Raw genomic sequence first — 22,258 nt, 5'->3', positions numbered from 1 at the left:
TTGAACCTGGGAGGCAGAGGTTGCAGTGAGCCAAGATCGCATCACTGCACTCCAGCCTGGGCAACAGAGTGAGACTTGATCTCAAAAAAAAAAAAAAAAAAGCCATTGCTGAGCACCTGCTGATTCCAGGTGTGATTCTAGGTACAAGGGATCCATCAGGAAGCAAGATGGCCCACGTGTCTCCCCTCAGGGAGACAGTCATTGAGCAACAAGACACACATAAGCAAAATAACATCCAACATGACCATTTCCATGCTTGGGAAAGACTGTGAGAGCAAGCAGGGTCTGTGTGGAATGTGGGGCTCCTTTAGGTGGGGTGGTTTGGGAAGGCTTCTTGGAGGAGGTGACTTCCAAGCTGAGATCTGAGGGATAAGAAGGAGCTGGCTGAGGTGCAGAGGCTGAGCAGAGGCACTTCAGGTGGAAGGCCCCTGGTGGAAAGCAGCATCAGGGAGGTCAGTGTGGCTGGAGTGGGGAGAAGGGAGGAGGTGAGGCAGGAGGGCTAGGGGACCCAGGTCACACAGGAGCTGGGGTTTATCCTGAGTGCGACTGGGCAGGGAGAAGGGGTCAGGTTGTGGGAGGGGTGGCTTCCCTGGGCAATTCTGGTGCCAGGGGAGGTGAATACCAATGCAGCCCCGACGGCAGCCGTGAGTCCCGGGGTCCTCCAGGAACAGGAATCCCTGGAAGGGGCTGTCATTCGTGGCTTGTGCAGCCACGCAGACTGTCAGTTTCTGTGTGAGAAACCCGCTGGGCACAGAGAAGAGCCCAACCCCTGACCCACCAGGTGTGGAGACAGAGTGCAAGCCCCAGCCCGGGGGCATGGCTTGCCAGGTGGCCTATGAAATCCTCCCAGAGTCATGTTTGCCACATGTGTGCCCTGGAAGGCAGAGGAAATGAGCAGGTCCTCAGCGAGCCAAGGCAGTGTGCATGTATGTATGTATGCATGTGTGCATGCATGTGTGTGTATGCCTGTGTGTGCGTGTGTGCCTGTGTATGTGTGCACACCTGTATGTGCACATGTGTATGTGCATGTGTGTATGCCTGTGTGTGTGTGTGCATGCCTGTATGTGCGCATGTATCTGCACCTGTGCGTGTGTGCATGTATGTGTGCGCCTGGGTGCATGCCTGTGTGTGCATGTGTGTGTGCATGTATGTGTGTGCATGTGGATGCCTGTGGGCATGCCTCTGTGTGCATGCACATGTATGTGTGTGCCCATGTGTGTGCATGTATGTGTGTGCATGTGTGTATGCCTGTGTGGGCATGCCTCTATGTGTGCATGTGCATGTGCATGTGTGTGTCCATATGTGTGCATGTGTGCATGTATGTGTGTGTGTGCATGCCTGTGTGCATGGTTTGTGTATACATGCACGTGCATGCACGTGTGTGTGTATTTGTGCCACCCTTGGTGAGCCTCACAGCCTGCAGCCCCACACTGTGGTCACAGCATTGCAGATGGTGGGTCAGCAGGTGGCAGGGAAAAGGCTTCCAGCCCTGCATGTGGTCAGCCTCCCCAGAACCAATGACTGGGTGATGCCCTGAGAACCAGCTGTGTCTCTGGACATGGCTCCCTGTAGCCCATCTGAACACGTGCGTACCCTTTGTACAGAGCTCAGAGCTCACCACAGTGCAAAGGGCCCATGGGCAGCCTCCTGCTGTGGGGGTCTGGGAAAGCAGGGCTGTTCAGGGGCCTCAGGAGGTGGGGTCAAGTGAGGCAGGAGGTCAGGGCAGCTTGACTCACCTGGGAGACAAAGGAAGAAGACCCAGGATGTGAAGACTGTTGTGAGGACTCAGCTATGGGATGCAACCTGTCATGCCCCGAGATGGAAGGAGAGCATAGGACTGGGCAGCATGGGGGTGTGGGGCTTGTGAAGGGGCGCAGGTCACCCATGCATGTGAGGCCCTGAGAGTGATACAGGTTGTCGGGGGTTGGGGCTGCACCCATTAGCTCCTGATTCAAGATAGTGACAATCTGCTCTGAAACTCAGCAGCATAAAGTGAGCATTGCTCCTTGCTCACGAGTCTGTGGGTTACCTGGGCAGCATTTCTGGTTTTCCGCATGTTCAAGGTCAGCGTAGGGTGAGCAGGCAGCTCTGCTGGCTGGGCTTCTCTGACCTGCTCGGGGGCTGGCTGTCAGCTGCACTCGGATATCCTGAGCTGAAACCAGGCTCCCTCCAACCCCAGGTGGCACCAGCCCACAGGCGAGCAGGTTTGTTCTCATGTGGCTGGGAAGGGGTTCGAGGGAGGAAGCAGGGCGGGGCCTCTTAAGGCCTGGACTTAGAACTGGCACTGGGTCACTTCACTGAATCCCATTAGCACATCACGAGGCCAGCCCAGGTCCAAGGGCTGGGGAGGCAGACACCACCTCGTGGAGGAGCCGTGAAGTCTCATTGTAACAGGGGCTCCCACGGGGACAGTGCAGGGTGTCAAGTGGTGATGGTGACAAAGTGAGTGTGTAGCTTCCGAATTTTGTGAAAATTATCGGGGTATGTAGCCCCCAAGTGGCCATCTGCCTGAGCTGGCAGTGGTGTCCGCTGAGGGTCCCCTGAACGCCCCCCCTAGGCCTGGAGCTGCTGACCTCAGCTCACACGCCCTACCCTTTGTGTGTGTCCTCACCCACCCAGTGGAGCTCACCCACCCGCTGCCCCTCCCCCAGCCGTGCCACTGCAGTCCCCTCCTGTCCTCAGAGCATTTGGGAGGCAGCCACCAGGATGGCCTTGTTGTCAGCTGGGATGGCAGGGACCAGGTAGGTGTCAGGGCCGGACGGTGACCCTGGGGCAGAGCTGAACTCCACCCTGCAGGCTGAGTGGAGTCCTTGGGGCCCTCCCCTGCCCAAGGAGCTTTACCTGGGGCTGACAAGGCTACATCCTGTCCCACAGTCTCTCCAGAAGGGCAGCAGGAGACCTGGGTCCCCACAACACCTTGAAAGGCATGGCACTGACAGTGGCTGACAGGCCCTGAATGCTTATCCCATGATAGGTGCTGTGTGTCAACCCACACCTCAGCCTCGCATCTGCTTGGTGCTATTAATAGCCCCATGTTCAGATGACGAAATTGAAGGACTCAGAGGCGACGTGACCTGCCTGGAGCCACAGAGCTATGGGAAAACAGTGGAAGAGGAGGGCGACCTCCAGTTTCATCTCTGTCATGTGTTTGCTCCATCCTTTCCTCTCCAAGCCTCAATGTCCTTCTCTGAGAAATGGCTGTGCTCTTTCTCAGGGCAGGTGGCTTTAAGCACAAACCCAGGGCCTTGCGCAGGGCTGGGTTTGTGCTCAAAGCCACCTGCCCCTGCAGCCTTGGCCTTGATGGAGAAGGTGGTCTATGTGGGTGGGAAAGAGGTGCAGCCTGTCTGGGTAAGGCCCCTGGCTGAGTCTGTCCCCCTCCCCAGGTGCTGTCTCCTCCTCCCCATGGCTGAGGAAGAGTGAGCTGGCTGCCCGCCTGGCCCTGGCTTACCCATTCAATGTCTCCTGGCAGAAGCCGAGGCCAGTGGCCTTGCTGAGAGCAGGGGTGGCAGGCAGAGCCGGCAGGTGAGTGAGGATGTCCCGGGCGCCCTTGGTGGGGGTGGGAGCGGGAGCCACAGGGCTGAGCCTGTGGGGCTGGGCCCCTCAGGTAGGAGAAGGAGAGTGTGTTCATCAGTGACAAGGACTCCAGAATCACAGCTCCCTGAAGCCTGGGGATCTCCAGGTCCTTCATTCAGTTGTTTCTTTATCAATACCTCATTAAGCATCTACTGTATACCAGGCAGTGTTTGAGGACAGCTCACATTTAAACGTGGGAAACAGATACAGACATCTCCAATTCATCATTTATAGTTGCCTGTTTAGTGTTAGCTTTGGAGACTGAGTGAGGCAGCTGGGCACCCTGTCTGGCTGGGTGGCCTTAGGCATCTCCCATTGCCTCTCTGAGCCTTAGATTTTTCCATCTGTGAAAGGGAGGACGATAGACCAGCTGTGTGCAGGCAAAAGACGCTCTCCAGAATTCAAGCCAAGGAATGAATTTAAAAATCAGAAGGTGTGATAAGCACCATAAAGCAGTAAAGGGGCCAGGCGCAGTGGCTCATGCCTGTGATCCCAGCACTTTGGGAGGTCGAGGCAGGTGGATCATTTGAGGTCAGGAGTTTGAGACCAGCCTGGCCAACATGGCAAAACCCTGTCTGTAATAAATTACAAAAAATTAGCTGGGCACAGTGGTGCACACCTGCAATCTCAGCTACATGGGAGGCTGAGGCAGGAGAATCACTTGAGCCCGGGAGGCGGAGGTTACAGTGAGCCCAGATCATGCTATTGCAGTCCAGCCTGGGTGACAGAGTGAGACTCCATCTCAGAAAAAAAAAAGTAAAAAGTATATAAGATTGAGAGTGACTGGGCAGGAGCCAGGCTTGGGGGAAGCTGGAGAAGCTGGAGAAGCTGGAGCAGCAGCACTGCAGGCGGCAGGAAAGCGCATGCAGAGGCCCCTGTGGTGGGAAGGAGCCTGGTGCTTCGGGGAGAGCTGGAAGGGGAATAAGACAGGGGCAGAGTGATTGGCAGGGGCGGGGGACAGGGAGATGAGGTCAGATGGGCAGGGATAGATCCTGCTGGCCCCGGAGGCCCCAGTGAGGTGTGCAATTGCTTTCTGCTTTTGGAAATGCTGAGTCTGGGTGTTGGGGATGAGGCAGGTTTTTTAATCCAGATGCTTTCAGTCTCCAGCCTGGGAATGGCTCTGGGATCTTCTAGAGATGGGGGCAGGGCAATCTCTCTACCCCCCATCCTGATTCCTCTACAGGGATGTTGCGGGGAGGGGCGCCAGCTTCTCCATCCTCCCTAGCCTCTCATTTTCCAACAGAGATGGGGTGTGGGGTGCTGTTAGCCTCTCTTCTCCCTGACATCTCTCCCTTACCCCCACCACTGCCCTCTCATCTCAACACAGGTGCAGCTCACCTGGAACAGAGGACAGCCTGTGACCCTGCAGCTCGCCTGGGCTGACAGGTTCTCAGCACACAGCACCGCCTGGGATGGCTGCCTGGCCACCTCCCCAGGGCAGGTATGTGGGGCCTGACCACTGCGCCCAGTATGGGGCTCCCCTTTGCTCCAGGCTGGCCCCCAGGTCATGTACCTTATTTCTCTTCCGTATCAGCTCCAGGAACCCTGGGGCCTGGACACCCTCCAGGCCTGCGAGACCATAACACAGACCCCAGACATGTTCACTGTACAGCTTGACCTGTCCTGGGGCCAGAAGTGCATGCGGCCTGGGGAGCAGCGTCTGGGCAGGGAACCCCTAGGTGGCTCCACCTGCTGCAGGAGCGCCCCACTCTGGGACTGTGTGGTCTTGGATTCCAGTGCTTGCGGGATCCTGGGCAACTCACTTCTCTGCTGTGAGCCTTGGTTTTCTCACCTTTGAAATGGGCACAATACTTCCTTCCTACCTGGGATGTGGTGAGGGCTCTGGAAGATAAGAAAAGCATGTGTTACCAGCATCTCATGCTGGGGAAGGAGGTGGGTTGCTAGTGGGCTTCTCAGGAGGGGGTGCAGGGAGATCGGGAGCTCAGGTTCCTGGAGGCATCAGGGACCAAGTCTCCTCCAGCATCACTGCCTGCCAGGCTCCTCATGGGGCCAAGCGCTGTTCTGCAGAGCCTGGGGCAGGAACCAGGACATGGAGAACTGGGGAGAGCTGGCCCTGGAGGCCCCCTTCCTCCTCTGGGCCTCCCACCTGGGTTCCTGGGGCTCTTAGGCTCAGCTCCCTAAGTGCTCACAGCAGTAATCCTGCCACAGGCAAGGTGCGGTGGCTCACGCCTGTAACTCCAACATTTTGGGAGGCTGAGGCAGGGGAATCACCTGAAGTCAGGAGTTCGAGACCAGTCTGGCCAACATGGCGAAACCCTGTCTTTACTAAGAATACAAAAAAATTAGCTGGGTGTGGTGACGTGCACCTGTAGTCCCAGCTGTCTGGGAGGCTGAGGTGGGAGGATCACTTGCACCTGGGAGGTGGAGGTTGCAGTGAGCCAAGATCTTGCCACTGCATTCCAGCCTGGGCTACAGAGCAAGACTCTGTCTCAAAAAAAAAGAAAAAAATAAAGAAAATCCTGCCCCAGAGTGTAAGGGGGTGCTGTGGCGGATGAGTGTTCTGACGGTGGATTCCTGGCACATGCTCTTGCTAAGTGAGGGTCTCCACCTGCAGCTGGCCATGGGCATTCTCTTACATGATAAGCCCACGACCCATGAGCCTTCTCATTCCAGAGGCATCGGCCATCTCAGCCAGACAAGATCTTCATAGAGGTCATGCTGGAGCACATCCTCGGGGCCTCTTGTGCCCAGCAGAGCTTCTGGGGAGAAGTACAGACCGACTATGCACACTGGCTGTGGCACTCCCTCCACTTGGGACTCTGTGACCTGCCCAGGGTGAGTCTGCCCTGGGGGAAAGGGGCAGCTGGAAGACCAGGGACCCATGGTGAGGGGGCAGCAGGGAGGGTGGTGCCCACAGAATGCAGAGGTATGAGTGAGGCAGCCAGATGCCAGCATGGTGGCTCTGCCATTCACCTGCTGGGTGACTGGGCAGGGCGCCTCTCCTCCCTGAGCCTCCAGTGTTTCATCTGAGGAATGGAAGCAGCAGCAGGTTCCAGGATGTAGGTGATGGTGAGTTAAGAGAGATGTGATGCAGGAATGCTCAGCCTTGCTGTCTGGCACAGAAGTTAGAGTTGCTGTTGTCATAATTGCCTCAGAAGAGAGGTGTTGGGGCCCTTTTCCTCAACCCCTTTCCCCTTCTGGGGTTGGTAGCTGGTTGATTGGTTCTTCTATTCACCCATCCTTCCATCCATCCCCCTATTTCTGCCCTCCCACCCTTGCATCCCTCCATCCCTCCACCATCCATCCATCATCCATCATCCACCATCCACCTGTCCATCTATCCACCCACCCACCATCCATCCATCCACCATCCACCCACCCACCTACCATCCATCCACCATCCACCCACCTACCATCCATCCATCCACCACCCACCCACCCACCATTCCTCCATCATCTACCATCCATCCACCCACCATCCATCCACCATCCACCATCCATCCACCCACCATCCATCCAACATCCACCCATTATCCATCCATCCACAATCCATCAGTTCATCCACCATCCATCATCCATCTACCATCTAACAATCCATCCACCATCCATCCCTCCACCCACCATCCATCCACCCACCCACCATCCATCCATCCATCCTTCCTAGGGACTCACACTCTTCTGTAAAGGGACAGATAATAAATATTTCAGGCTTTATGAAACATCCAGTCTCTGTTGCAACTACCAACTCCACCACTGTCTTGTGAAAGCAGCTATAGATGATATGTAAGTGAATGCATATGGCTGTATTCCAGTAAAAATATTTACAAGAGTGGGCAGTGAGCCAGATTCGGCCCTGAACCATAGTTTCCCACCACTTATCTATTCCTCTGTTCATTCAGAAAACGTGTGTGTTTCACCTATGCCAGGCTGTGCTCTGGGTGCAGGGACTGGGTAGTGAAAGAGACAGCCCCAGTGCCGGCCTCCTAGGTGGTGCATTCCAGCGGGGCCAGGAAGATACAGCAAACTAGAGCTGCAAGGTCTGTGGTCAGGGCATGGTATATGCTGTACAGGAAGGGAGCAGGGCGAGGGAGCAGGGTGTTGGAAAAAAGAGGCCTCACTGGTGAGGGTGAGCCCTGCAGAGGGAAGGGACCTGACGCAGGACTTTGCCTTGAGGAACACGGGGCAGCCTTTATGGAGGGAGAGAGGGAGGTGAGGTTGGGAAAACTAAGCAGGCCTCAGCCATGCCAGAGCCTGGCTTCTCTTTTAAGTGCAGGGGACAACGTCCGATTTGCATTTTTTGTTGTTTTGTTTTTTTCCCTGAGACAAAGAGTCTTGCTCTGTTGCCCAGGCTGGAGAGCAGTGGTGCCATCCCAGCTCACTGCAACCTCCACCTCCCGGGTTCAAGTGATTCTCCTGCCTCAGGCAGGGGCAGGCATGGAGGCTGGGAGGTGACAGCTGCTGCTGCATTCCTGGCATAGGGTATGGTAAGGAGAGGAAGCTGCCACCCCTTGTACCTGCCTGATACCCGCCTGATACCCAGATTCTCTCATCCCAGGCCCTCTTGGTCTCCAGAGAGCACATCCCGGGCTGGATGGGCTCCTGCTGCTTTCCCACTGCCAGCTGGGCCTCGCCCCAGCCCCAGACCACGGCCTACACCTCAGCCTCACCCTCTGAAACCACAGCAGGCCTCATTCGCCTGACTTCTCCGGGGAGCTGGAGGTGGGTGGCCAGGATCGAGCTCACAGTCCCTGGGGAAGATGCCCGGACTTCCCTCCGTTCCTCCCTGGCCAGGTCCTCACTGCCTGTGCGGCCCCGCCATCTAGTGGCCACCTGAGGAACTGCAGACCAGCACCCTGGATGGGGCCAGAGCGTCACTCCAAGTGCGGGGAACACCTCCTGAACCCCAGGCCTGGCCCTGGCACCAAGACAAAGCAGCTCCTCCACCACCCCAACACCCAGCCCTTCCTGTAATGGAGAGGTAGTGGCTGGGCTGCCCAAGTTTGAATCTGAGCCCAGCTGCCTCCTGGCACCTGAGTTTCCTCCCATGTAAAATGGGTATAATAATTGCACTGGCCCTATCTCCCATGAGGTTAATATTGCAAAGATTAAATATGTTCACAGGTATAGATTGCTTACAGCAGTGCCTGATGGAAACAGCCACTATGTAAGTATTTGCTGTCATTAGCCATCTCCTGCCCCTCCTGCCTCCCAGCAGCCCTGGGAAGTAGGAAGGGACAGAGTTGGCCTCCAATGCCTACTCTGCCCTGACCTGGCCAGGTGATCCCAGCAAGGAACCTCTCTGAATATGTTTCCTCATCTTGGATCAGGTATTTCACAGGGTAGTTTTTGGGGGTCTGGAGACAAGTTCCCACTGCCTGCATAGCCAAGGCACGTGACATAGCAGGTGCTCTCTGTGTTTCCATTCACCTCCTCTGTCTTCCTGGCTGAGTGAACTTGGCCTTGTGACTTTCCTTTGCTGAGTCTCACTGTTCCCCTCTGTCAAATGGGAACATCTACCATCTCCCTTGCAGAATCGTTAGGAGGAAAACAGACATTTGTACAACATCTGCACGTAGTAGGTGCTTGTGAGATGGGAATTCCCTCCCTTCCTGGCATCTGGAGCTGGATGAGGATGACATTTGTGGGTTGAGAGTTCAGCAACCATGGCCATTTCAAAGGAGCTCCTCCTTCCAAGGTTCTTGTTCTCCGGGACTTACGGTCACTTCCCCATCTCCCAGCCAGGCTCCTGGCTGCTCCCAGATCTGTAAGCCCCATGCCCGATGGAACCGGATGCCTGGAAATGAGCCTGTGGCAGACACTCAGCAAGTGGCTGGTCCTCTTGCTTCTCTGTCCCCGATTTATTTGGGACAGCCGTTCTGACTCCTTCTCACTCGCTCCATTCTGGTGTCTGTGGAGTGGTCAGAGGCTTTCCTAGCCTTGTTTGTTCTTCCGCACAACCCAGTGGCCCCAGGACAGATACAGGGAGGTCAGGCACTGGCCCAGGCTGCACAGAGGCAGGTGGGGCCCTCGCTCTTCAGTGATAGCCAGTGAGGGGCTGAGCTCAGGCGTGGGGAGCCATCCAGGGCTGACTTCGTGTGGTCTGCACACCGTCCCCTGCCCCCACCTGCCTGGCAGGATCACACTGTGCTCTGTGAAACTCCACAGGAGTCCGGGGCTGTACCCTCCTACCAACTTGGATCTCCTCGGAGAGCGACATGCTTCTGCATGTATAGTAAGCACCCTGGATTCGATTCCAAGAGCTACTGTATTAAAATTCCAACCAGAAGTCTTAATGCAACAGAAATGTCTTGTCTGACAGTTCTAGAGGCCAGAGGTCCAAAATCAAATTGTCAGCAGGGCCGAACTCCCTCTGAAAGCCCTAGGGAAGATCCTCCATACCACCTCTGGCTTCTGGTGGCTGCCGGCAACCCTTGGCTGTGGTGGCATCATGCCAGTCTCTGCCTCTGTCCCATGTGGTGGCTTTTCCCAGGAACAGCATTCATTGGGTGTGTGACCTGCCTTCATTCACTGTGGCTTCATCTTAACTTGATTACATTTTTGCAAAAAACTTATTTCTAAATAGCACCACGTTCATGGGTATATGGGGTTAGGACTTCAACATATCTGAGGAACAAAATTCAACCCATAACAGACAGACACAGACACACACACACACACACACACACACACACACACACACCACACTCTCTCTCTCTCAAGTCCTGCTAAGTTTTGTGAACCATTGTTCTGTATGTTTCACAGAACTTGGAGCTGAGGCCCGGATAGGGTGCCGCCCTTACTGAAGGGTGCACAGCTTGTTAGCTGCAGTGTCTGGACGAGAATACAGGGTAGCTGAGGCTCCTTCCCCTGCAGGGCCTCCTCCAGGCTTGTGTTCTCTCGGGGCCTCTATGCCTCTCCCCAGTCCCATTCTAGACTCACCTGTCCTGGTCCTGGTCCTGGTCCTGGTCCCCACTGTGCTCCCAAGGTTGGGCACCTGCAGGGATTAAGGTAAACTGCTCCATGCCTGAGGTGTTACGCCAGGTGTTACCCATGTCTCCTTGAACTTGCTTAGACCTTTGCAGTGGTTCCCATGCAAACTTGGAAAGCCTGAGCTGTTGGCAGAAACACCAGGGCACTGGGAATGTTAGAAATACAAGTGCCCGGGCCACCCTCAAACCAATTAAATCAGACTGTCTGGGCGGGGCCTGGGAAGCAGTCATTGCTACGTTACCCTGTGGCGGCTGCTGCTGGGTTGGTGGGCTCCTAGATGGGTGTTGTGTTTTGTCTTGTTTTGAGACAAGAGTCTCGCTCTGTTGCCCAGGCTGGAGTGCAGTGGCACCATCTTGGCTCACTGTAACCTCTACCTCCCAGCTCAAGTGATTCTTCTACCTCAGCCTCCCAAGTAGCTGGGACCACAGGTGTGTGCCACTACGCCTAGCTAATTTTTTGTATTTTTAGTAGAGACAGGGTTTTACTGTGTTAGCCAGGACGATCTTGGTCTCCTGACCTCATGATCCACCTGACTTGGCCTCCCAAAGTGCTGGGATTACAGGTGTGAGCCACTGCGCTCAGCCTAGATGGATATTTTTAAAAATTTATAAATCTGTTTTATGAGACTGGCTAATTTTTGTATTTTTGGTAGAGACAGGGTTTTGCCATGTTGCCCAGGCTGGTCTCAAACTCCTGAGCTCAAGTGATCTGCTTACCTTGGCCTTCTAAAGTGCTGGGATTACAGGAGTGAGCCACTGCACCCAGCCCTGAGTATTTTCATAGGTGCTTTCTGTGATGGGGCACTGGGAGCCTTGGGGAGGGATGTGGCATGGGGAAGCTGGTGCCCTGGAGATCGGGCATGGGTATTGTGCCTTCCCTTCGTTTCCTACAGGTCCGACCACAGCCTCCCCAGCCAACCCCTTCCTGAGCCTGGGGCTGGCAGGGGACAGAGACCAGGGACAGGGCCTGGCCTAGGCTCCACTCAGGCCTCTGCCCTCCCCTTCCCAGCTTCACGACTCTAAGGCTCAGCAGGTCGGCCTATTGGGCCATGTCTCCACCTCGGCTTCTCAAAGCCTGATCCGGCTGGAGGGAATTGTGGACAACGGGGAGGAGAAAGTGAGGCTGTCCATGTCCCAGGCCCCAAGCTGTCTCCAGGACTCTGTGGCCCATGAGGAGGGTGAGTGGCAGCTGGGTCCCAGCTCAGCTGGCTTGGTCATGGCCCCTGTTGGCTCAAGAAAGGAGAGGGGTCTGGGCATTAAGATCTCAGAAGTCAGGGCTGGGCACAGGGGCTCACACCTGTAATTCCAGTACTTTGGGAGGCCAAGACAGGAGGATTGCTTGAGCTCAGGAGTTCGAGACCAGGCTGGGCAACATAGTGAGACCCCTGTCTCTACTTAAAGAAAGGCCTGGTGGGGTGGTGCGCTCCTGTGTCCCAGCTGCTGGGAGCAAGCTGTGATGGTGGCACTGCACTCCTGCCTCGGTGACAGTGCGACCCTGTCTCAAAAAATTTCAGGAAACCCTATCAGGACTGCATGGCATCCCTCCCTGACTGCCATGTCAGGTGAGGCTGCTGGGAAGGGTACAGAAGAGGGGGCTTCAGGTGGTTCAGCAGGTTGATGGAGGTGGGGCAGCTCCAGGTTCTCAAGTCCTAGGGCTTTGAGGCTTGGCCTGCGGCAGTGGGGAGCTATGGAAAGTGGTGGAGGAGGAGTGGGCAGCTGGAAACATCATGGGTGTACAAGCAGGTCCCCTTCTAGCTCCAGGGGGCAGAGAAGAGAGAGTGGTTCTGCGGGTGCATGCCCACGGGTGGACAGCGGAGGCAGATGTCCTGTTCTGGGATAGCAGGCAGCCCTTCCAGCCCCTGGGACGCCTGACCCTACAGGCTACCAACCAGAGCCTCCTGCTGGCTGCGCACAGCGGCCAGGGGTGCCTGCTGGGCCACGTGGAGGTGAGAGGGCCTGGACTGGGACACAGGGAAGGGGTTACTGTACCCTTTGGGTACATCTGTGCCCAGAAACCACAGCAGACAGCCCCAGGGTGAGGCCTGCACCTGCCACTGGCACCGAGACCTTTTGTCTATTTCATTCTTACGTGGCCCCAAGGGAGTCCCAGCCTCTTCTCTGTCCTCATGGTCCAGGATGCAGCGGCTGCCTCCCAGGTGCAAGCCCGGCTGGAAGAGAAGGTTCAAGGCTTGGGTGCCTCTGTGAGAAGTTTCCATCACCTGGTGGGTAGCACAGGGGGGAAGGGTTGGGTGGAGAGCTCCCGCTCTAGCCTGGCTTGTAGCCCTTACTGACCAGGCATCCCACCCTGGGCAGGAGGGTCTGGGGATCTCTCTGCCCCAGACCTCACCCCAATTCTGCCTCAGTTTCCCTGGCCAGGTACAGCCAGCAGGCACCCTGGATGGCATGGCAGGCCTCCTCCTACAGCTGTCCCAGGGAGGGCTGGAGGCTGTGCAGGCGAGTGGTCAGGCGGTCACCACCTTGTGGGGCCAGAGCCAGGCCAGGCAGGCACTGACCCAGCACCTCTTTACCTGGACCAGCTGTGGAATGAGCTGGAATGTGTGTGTGGGAGGGAGGGCTCAATCTTGTACCAAAATTCATGACCAGCCTGGGGCCCTAAGCCCTCACATTGGCCTATGGCACTGTTTCAATCAGAACATGGCCTTGCTTCCCACAGGCCTGCAGCCCAGCTGTGTTGAGACCCCCACCTTATTTCTTACAGACCTACAGCCTTGGGTTTTTTTTTTTTTTTTTTTTTTTTTTTTTTTTTTTTTTTTTTTGAGAGTCTTGCTGTGTTGCCCAAGCTGGAGTGCTGTAGCAAAAATTTGGTTCACTGCAACCTCCACCCCTCCAGGTTAACACGATTCCCCTGTCTCAGCCTCCCAAGTAGATGGGACTACAGGCTCTCACCACCATGCCCAACTAATTTTTGTATTTTTAGTAGAGATGGGTTTTCACTATGTTGGCCAGGGTGGTCTTGATCTCTTGACCCCATGATCTGCCTGCCTTAGCCTTCCAAAGTGCTGGGATTACAGGTGTGAGTCACCACACCTGGCCCAACCTTCATTTTTTCGTGGACTGCTGTCTCAGGGTGTCCAAGCTAACATCTCTTGTGCCTGCTGCCTAGGTTTCTTCAGTCTTCCGCCTGCTTTCTTCCGCCTGTCTTGTTTCTGTGAAGCTCACTGCCACGGGGTTTCTTTCTGGTTCCACAATGAGCTCTCTGTGGCCATGTGGTCCTTAAACACTCACAGCTGTTACCCCAGCCGCCCTCCTGGCAGGACTAGGAACTTCTGGCCTCTCCACCATCCAAGGCTAATGCCCGGCCCAGCACCAGGGTGGGCATCCCTCTGACTGGCTGTTGAATGTCACCTCCACATCCTCTCTACTGTGCCAGAGTCCCATGGCCACCCACAGGGCAGTGAATTGGGAGGAGTGCTCCAGGACTCGGCACACTGTGCTGTTCGCGGCTGTGATTGACTACAGCGGGAGGAGGCAGGAGTGTTGCTGCAGGGAAGGGGGGTTGCTGGGGCAGAGTCCAGGGGAACCAGGGCCAGCACCGTGTCCTCTCCCAGTCCCAGTGCCTTCACACGGGATGCACTTGGCTATCCCAGCAGTATGTCACCCAGGGTTTTTAGTGGGGGCTGCCACATTGGCAGGTGCTGCTTGGCATGGACCACACTGTCAGACTTCTAGGAGGCAAGCAGGGGTCCGGCATAAGCCATGTTTGTACAAACAGTTCAGGTGAGGTGTGGGACCTCAGCGCTCAGTGTGGCAGCATCCTGCCGGCCCAAGACTTTGCTCACAACACATTCACCCTGATGCTGAGTCGGACAGGCTTGGGGCTCACAGCCCTGACTGTGGAGCTGAACCACATGACCCTCATCATCTACCACAGCCTGCAGGTGAAGAGGAGAGGTCTGCGCATCTCTCGGAGACCTGTGCCTGTGGCAGTTTGCTTGGGGGGATGGCACTTTCAAGCTCGTCCCCTGGCTGTGGGTCAGCCCTCCTGCCCATCTCCTCTGGCCCACAGGCTTACAGGCTGTACAACTCCTCCCTGCCAGGGAAGAGCTGTCCAGACCTCCAGCTGCGTCCTGCCATGACAAGGAGGGACATCTCCAGAATTGAGCTGTCCAATGAGGATGGAGTGTCCGTCTCCTATGACATGCCTACTGGCCTCTGACTCTGGGCCTCTGGCACCACGGTGAGTCTGGGCCCCAGCAGGGCTGGCCCCACCAACAAGGGCCTCTTCAGGACGCACCATTCTCAGCTTCCAGTGCAAAGGTCCCAGGTGGTGACCGTGGATGCAGAGCCTCTGCAGGCCTTGTCTCTAGCATTGCAGCCTGTTACTGACCTTGTGTCCAGATGATCGCACAGAGGCCCAGGGCTTTCTTCCCCATCTGTGGGATATGCGGCTCCAGGGTGGAGTTGGGCTTTCTGTGGTCCCTCTGCCAAGGAACACAAAGGACGGGCCTGGATTCCAGCCACTCTAGCTGAGGATGTGTGGAGGGGATGGCAGGGGACACATGCTGTCCTCAGTCCCTGTGCTTTCTCTCCCTCTGATGAGGGTTTGGAGCCAGGGCCCTGGGCTCCAGGAGTCCAGGGTGGAGGTCACAGATTCTACCACTCCTCGGTGTGCCTCAGGCTCATCTCACACACAGGTCCCCTCATGGAGGATCACGGGCTCTCAGGACCTCCTCAGCTTCCCTCCTCCCCACAGGTATATCCTCCAGACTTCTGGGCACCAACGACAATGAAGCAGGCAATGAGCTGATATTGCTGGGTGGCTCTGTGGCCCACAGCCTGGAGGAGCTCAGCCTGACCTGGCAGGTGAGCGGGTGTACCTGCCCAGCCTCCGGCTGAGGCTCTTCAGGGCTGCTCGCTGCAGAGTCTCCTGAGAGGCAGGTCGCCTGCTGGCTCTGTAGAGGACTTTGCAGGCCCAGGGTTTGGGGGAGTCTTCTGCTAAGGCTGATGTATGTGGGGGAGCCACATGGTCCAGGGGGAGGCCTGAGTCTTGTGTCTGTCCTGCCAGGTGGATGGTGACTGCAGGGCCACCGAGAAGACTCAGCAGGCCTGCCCAGGACAGAGCCCCACCTGCCGGGCCTTCTTCCAAGACCCCTGGCTCCAGCTTGGGGAACTGCTTCTGGGTGGTGAGTGTGGACCTGGCCCGTGGGGCACAGAGAGCCCTTTCTCCAATCTAGCCTCGGCCCCTCCTCCACACCACTCCCCAAGGTAGGGACAGTGACTTGGTGGCCGTGATTTCAGGTGGACCCTGCACCATTCCTCAGCCTGTGTGTGCAGGACCCATGTGGCACCTGGGAGCTCCAGTCTGCCTGCACCCTGGCAGCCACCTACATCCACCTACGTGCCTGCAGTTTTGTGCCCCTGGCCCTTCCTCCACAGTGTGGTGAGCCGCCCCAGCCAGCTGGCACTCTGATCCCTGTCTGGCATCTGCCTTCCAGCCCAGAGGGAAAATCTCTCTCTCTCTCTTGCCAGGGAGGACAAATACTCAATTGTCATTCAAGGAGCTTAGAGGCAAAACAAAACATTTAAGGCCCGACATAGCTTGGATTTGTGTCCCCTACAAATCTCGCATTTGTTAGAGGGGGTGCATCCCTCATGGATGGCTTAGCATCCTCCATTTGGTGAAGCATGAGTTCTTGCTCTACTAGTTCACATGAGAACAGTTTGTTTATAAAAAACCTGGCACCTCCTCTCTTTGCACCCACTCTCATTTCTGCCATAATTGTAAGCTTCCTGAGACCTCGCCAGAAGCCAAGCGGATGCTGGAGCTGTGCTTGTGCAGCCTGTAGAACTGTGAGTCAATTATATCTCTTATTTATGAACTGCCCAGGCTGGAGTATAGTGGCGCAATCTCAGCTTACTGCAACTTCCACCTCCCAGGTTCCAGCAATGCTCCTGCCTCAGCATCCCAAAAATACAGGCACATATTTTTGTAGAGATGGGGTTTGGCTGTGTTGGCCAGGCTGGTCATGAATTCCTGACCTTGGGTGATACGCCTGCCTCGACTCCCAAAGAGCTGGGATGACAGGCGTGAGCCACTGTGCCCAGCCTCATTAGGGATTTGAATATACACTGCTGTTTAGGGAAAATGCTCAGCCCCCATTTTCCCTCTGCTCTCATACCACATCGTCATCAATACAGAAGATGACTTCTGTGAGCAAATGTGTGGGGGTTTGTCCCCACTACCAGGGCATCCCTCTAATTCAGTTCTAACACTAGCTACCTTGAGATAGCATCAGAGCCCGCGTGGCGAGAGATTCTTCAGCCAGTGCTGCATATGATTGCCATAGCCAAAGCCCCACCTAAGGGCATATAAGTCAGTGGCAATAAGAGGAGTGGACTTCCAAGAGCTTCAGATGCCAGAATTAGTGGCTGCCATTCACAGACATTTAAAACTTAACGAATTCAACAGCAGAAGAGACGATCAATTGGAAAATATGACAAAGGGAGGATGAAATGAGAAGATCCAATATGTCTCAAAGAAATTCCAGGTCAGGTGAGGTGGCTCATCCCTGTAATCCCAGAACTTTGGGAGGCCAAGATGAGTAGATCACCTAAGGTCAGGAGTTTGAGACCAGCCTGGCCTACATAGTGAAACTCTGTCTCTACTAAAAATGCAGAAATTAGCAAGGCATGGTGATGTGTACCTATAATACCAGCTACTCAGGAGGCTGAGGTGGGAGAAATGCTTGAAACCAGGAGGTGGAGGTTGTAGGGTGCTGAGATCTTCCCACTGCCCTCCAGCCTTGTGACAGAGTGAGAGTATGGCTCAAAAAACAAATTCCAGAATGAAAACAGAGACAGGACCCAGGATGCACAATCCCCAATACAATAAATCCATCCAACCTAGACCCAGCAAAACAAAATTGCAGAAAAGACAAAGAAAATGTCCTAAAAGCAACTGAGGAGGGTGGAAAGAAGGAAGAACATGCTCACAACTGCTGTCCCACCAGCAGCAACAGAAGACAGTAGAATAATAGAAAATAAGCCTGAGGTTAGAATTTATATCCAGCTCAACTATTACTTAATGAAATAACCTCTCAGTACTGATCAGTCTAGAGATAGCTTTACCACAAATGGACACTTACTCAAGGGATACATCCACATGTTCATTTATGTACTGTCTGTGTCTGCTTTCCTGCTACAGTCCAGAGTATTTGCAAGAGACCATATTTTTGCTCTCTGAAAGACTATTAGGAAGATGGAAAGAAAAGATACAGATTGGGAAAAATGTTTACAAACCACCTATCAGACCAAGGACTCATTCCATTCCAGAGACTCATCTCTAGAATGTACAAAGAACTCAAAGCTCAGAAGTAGGTCAGGTGCAGTGGCTCACACTTGTACTCCTAGCACTTTGGGAAGCTGAGGTGATCTGGCTTGAACCTAGGAGATCAAGGCTGCAGTGAGCCATGATCACACTACTGGCTGCATGACAGAGTGAGACCTTGTCTCACAAAACAAAACCTCCAAAGTAAAAAATGGGAAATAAACACATGAACAATGTTTACAATCCCAACCATAGAGAAACAAGGTAGTGCTACACACCTGAGCTCCAGTGAGTTCTGGCACCGGCTGGTGAGTTCCTGGGACTCCGCAGCATAAAGCATTAGTTGAGGCCAGGTTGTGATTTCAGCATCCACTTATGAGTGTGCCATAAAAAGCACCATTCTAGTACCAAAAAACTGGTGGCTGCTGAGAATCAAGCTAGGCTTAGAGGCAGGAATCAATGTCATGGTCTACCAACCAGATCCTCTTGGGAAACAGCCTTGGACTCACAAAGTGCCAAGACAGGAGGTGATGTGGCTCCATGGGAAGCTTGTAGAATCTGTCAATCAAGCAGGAGCACTCGTTGTTTTGAACATGTAAAGACAAAACTGTCAGCTACTACAGCCATCAACAGAACATCTGGGAGGACAAGCAACTCAGAAGATTTATAGCCACAGGATAACAATGGACTATTATCTGCAGTTAAACTCTCAGATGGGAGAGGACCTTATTTATTTTTTTGAGACAGAGTCTCGCGCTGTTGCCCAGGCTGGAGTGCAGTGGCACAGCCTCTCAAGTAGCTGGGATTACAGGCATCTGCCACCATGTTTTTGTATTTTTAGGAGAGACAGGGTTTCACCATGTTGGCCAGGCTGATCTCAAACTCCTGACCTCATGTGATCCTCCCACCTCGCACCTGACCAGGGAAATTAAGACATTCTCAGATAAACAAAAGTTGAGAGATTTCATTACATTTGGACCTGCCCTGCAAGAAATGCTAAAGAGAATCCTTCAAGTCAAAACAAAAGGATTCTAGGTGGAAATTTGAAGCCATGTATAAAGACCTGTATTACTGTGATTTTTATTCATATCTCTGATTTTAATTATTTTATTGGATTTAAAAGAGATGTATAACCATAAGCCTATGTTAAATATATAATTTATAAAAAAAAAAAATTAGGCATGGTGGCATGCACTTGTAGTCTCAGCTATGGAGGATTGCTTGAGCCCAGGGCCTTGAGGTTACAATGAGCTATGAAAGTGCCACTGAACTCCAGCCTGGGTGACAGAGTGAGACCTTGTCTCTAAGAAATAGATATACTTTGTGACAACAACAACATAGGAGGGGGCAGAGCTGTCAAGAAGTAGAGTATTTGTATGTGATTGAACTTACTAGTTTAAAATCGATTCCTATAACTTCATGACGTTTTATGTAATCCTCATGGTAATTACAAAGAAAATATCTATAGAATGTACACAAAAGGAAATGAGAAGTGATTCTAAGTGTGCCACACACAAAAAATCAATTAAACACAAAGGAAGGCAGAAGGGAGGAAATGAGAGAGAAAACAGACCATAAGCCATGCAGAAAACAATCCACAGAGTGGCACCGGGAGGCCCCGTAAATGGTGTGCTGGAGTCCTCCCAAAGCAACTGCTCACTTCATCCCTGGGTGTGGGCCTCATGGCACAGCCACCCACCAGGCTAGTGAGTTTCATCAGATAATCTTTAAAAATGCAAATGAATTCCACAATCAAAAGACTGTAAGAGACTTACACATAAGTTGAAAGTAAAGGGATGAAGAAAGATACTCCATGCAATTGGTAACCAAAAAAAAAGGAGGAGGAGCTAGACTGATATCGGACTAAATAGATTTAAGATCAAAAGCTGTTATAAGAGATAATAACAGTCAATTTACCAAAAAGATGTAACAGTTACAAATGTGCATGCAACGCACCTCAGAGCTCCTAAACATATGAAGCAAACCTGGACAGAATGAAAGGAGAAACAGACAGTTCTATGATAATTGTAGGAGATTTCAACACTTCACTTTTTTTTGTTTTTTGTTTGAGACAGAATCTCTCTCTCTCTCTGTTGCCCAGGTTGGAGTGCAGTGGTGTGATATGGGTCACTGCAACCTCCTGGATTCAAGTGATTCCCGTGCCTTGGCATCAGAGTAGCTGGGATTACAGGTGTACACCACCATGACTGGCTATTTTTAGTAGAGACAGGGTTTCACCGCATTGGCCAGGCTGGTCTTGAACTCCTGACCTCAAGTAATCCGGCCCCTCGGCCTCCCAAAGTGCTGAGATTACAGGCATGAGCCACTGCACCCAGCCCAATAACTCACTTTCAATAATGGATACAATACCCAGACAGAAGATCAAGGAGGAAACGGGGCTTGAACAATACCATAGAAGAATTGGACCTACCAGACATACACAGATGACTTCACCCAACAGCAGAATACACATTCTTCAAAGTACATGTGGAATGTTCTCTGGGAAAGATCATATATTAGGCCTCAAAGCAAGATCTAATACATTTTAAATGACTGAAATCATAATAGCAGGAGGAAAACCTGAATATCCTCAAATCTATGGGAACTAAACAACATACTACAAAACTAATGGATCAAAGAAAAATGAGGAAAATTAGTATTTTGAGACAAAACAATGTATCAAATCTTATGAGATGCAGCAAAAGCAGTGCCATGAGGGAAATTTATAGCTGTACACACTTACATTAAAGAAAGCTGGCCGGGGGCGGTGGCTCACACCTATAATCCCAGCACTTTGGGATTAAAAACATACTGACTAGAAATAGAAACAACCTCAATGTAGTAAAGGTCATATGAACAACCCCCAGCTAACATCATTCTCAATGATGAAAGACAACGCTTTCCAAGATGAGGAATAAAACAGTGATGCCTGCTTTCATAACACTGCAGATCCTAGCTAGAGCTCTTAAGGAATAAAGGAAAAAGAAAAGGCATCCAAATTGGAAGGGAAGATGTAAAATTTTCTGTTAACAAATGACATGATCATCTTTGTAGAAAATCCTGAAGCCTGCATAAAAAAAACTGTTAGAACTAATAATTTGTCCAAGTTTCAGGATTATGAAATCAACATACAAAAGTCAGTTGCATTTCTACACACTAACAGTCAACAATCCAAGAAGGAAATTAAGAAAACAGTTCCTCTGGGCTTGGCTGTGGAAGCCTATAGTCTCAGCTACTTGGGAGGCTGAGGCAGGAGGATTGCTTGAGCCTGGGAGGTCAATGCTGTCAATTTTTATAATGATTATAGCTGTGAATAGCCACTGTACTCCAGCCTGGGCAACATAGTGAGATGTTTTTAAAAAAAAAAAAAAAAAAAAAAAAAAAAGAAGGAAAAAATGTCAGTTTACAAATAGCATCAAAAATAATAAAAGGAATAAACTTAACCAGGAAGCAAAGACTTTGGCAGGATTTAGAGTTTCAAAGACCAGTTATGTAAGAAATGTAAAGTCATCTCATATTTATAGGTTAAAGGCTTAGTTTTCTTAAGATGTCAATATGACTCAAAATGGTCTACAAGTTTAGTATAATTGCTCTCAAAATCTCAGTGACATTTTTTCTTCAATTATAGAAAAATTCATCCTTATAAATTGTGTGAAGTTTATATGCAATTTCAAGGGATCCCAAATGGCCAAAGAAATCGTGAAAAAGAATAACAAAGTTGGAAGTCTTTTACTTCCCAATTTCAAAATGTATTATCAAAAGTGACAGTGGTCAAAAGTGTGGTACGGCAGTAAAGACATACATAGAGACCAGTGGAATGGAATACAGGGTACAGAAGGAAACCCTTACACCTACAGTCAAATGAGTTCAATAAGGATGCCAAGACTATTCAATCAGGGAAGGGACAGTCTTTCAACAAATGGTATGGGAAAACTAGATATCCACAGGCCAAAGAATGAAGTGAAACCCTTACTTTATATCATGTTTAGAAAGAAAAGGAAACCTCAACAATGTATCAAAGACCTAACTGTAAGATCTAAAACTATACAACTCTTGTTTTTTTGAGATAGAGTCTCACTCTGTCTCCCAGGCTGGAGTGCAGTGATGTGATGTTGGCTCACTGCAACCTCTGGCTCCCAGGTTCAAGCAATTCTCTGCCTCAGCCTGCCAAATAGCTGGGATTACAAGTGCCCACCACCATACCCAGCTAATTTTTGTATTTTTCATAAAGATGGGGTTTTACCATCTTGGTCAGGCTGGTCTTGAACTCCTGACCTCCTGATTCACCCTGCTTCAGCCTCCCAAAGTGCTGGGATTACAGGCATGAGCCACCATGCCCAGCTGACAACTCTTAAAACACAGAAGGAGAGCTTTCTTTGGCAATGATTTCTTGGATATGATACCAAAGGCACAAACAAACAACAAAAGGAAAAGTAGACAAATTGGA

At 52.3% G+C, this 22,258-nt stretch overlaps 1 pseudogene; it reads left to right on the top strand.

Moving 5' to 3' along the window:
- The window catches only part of LOC135274844 (uncharacterized), a 33,729-nt pseudogene extending 15,583 nt beyond the window's left edge, over nucleotides 1-18,146 (top strand).
- Nucleotides 18,147-22,258: the final 4,112 nt, after the last annotated feature.

The sequence above is a fragment of the Aotus nancymaae genome, unplaced genomic scaffold (assembly GCF_030222135.1).
Source record: "Aotus nancymaae isolate 86718 unplaced genomic scaffold, 86718_ANA_hifiasm-v0.15.2.pri h1tg000014l, whole genome shotgun sequence".
Lineage (NCBI taxonomy): Eukaryota > Metazoa > Chordata > Mammalia > Primates > Aotidae > Aotus > Aotus nancymaae.
This window is presented reverse-complemented; position numbering and strand designations above follow the sequence as displayed.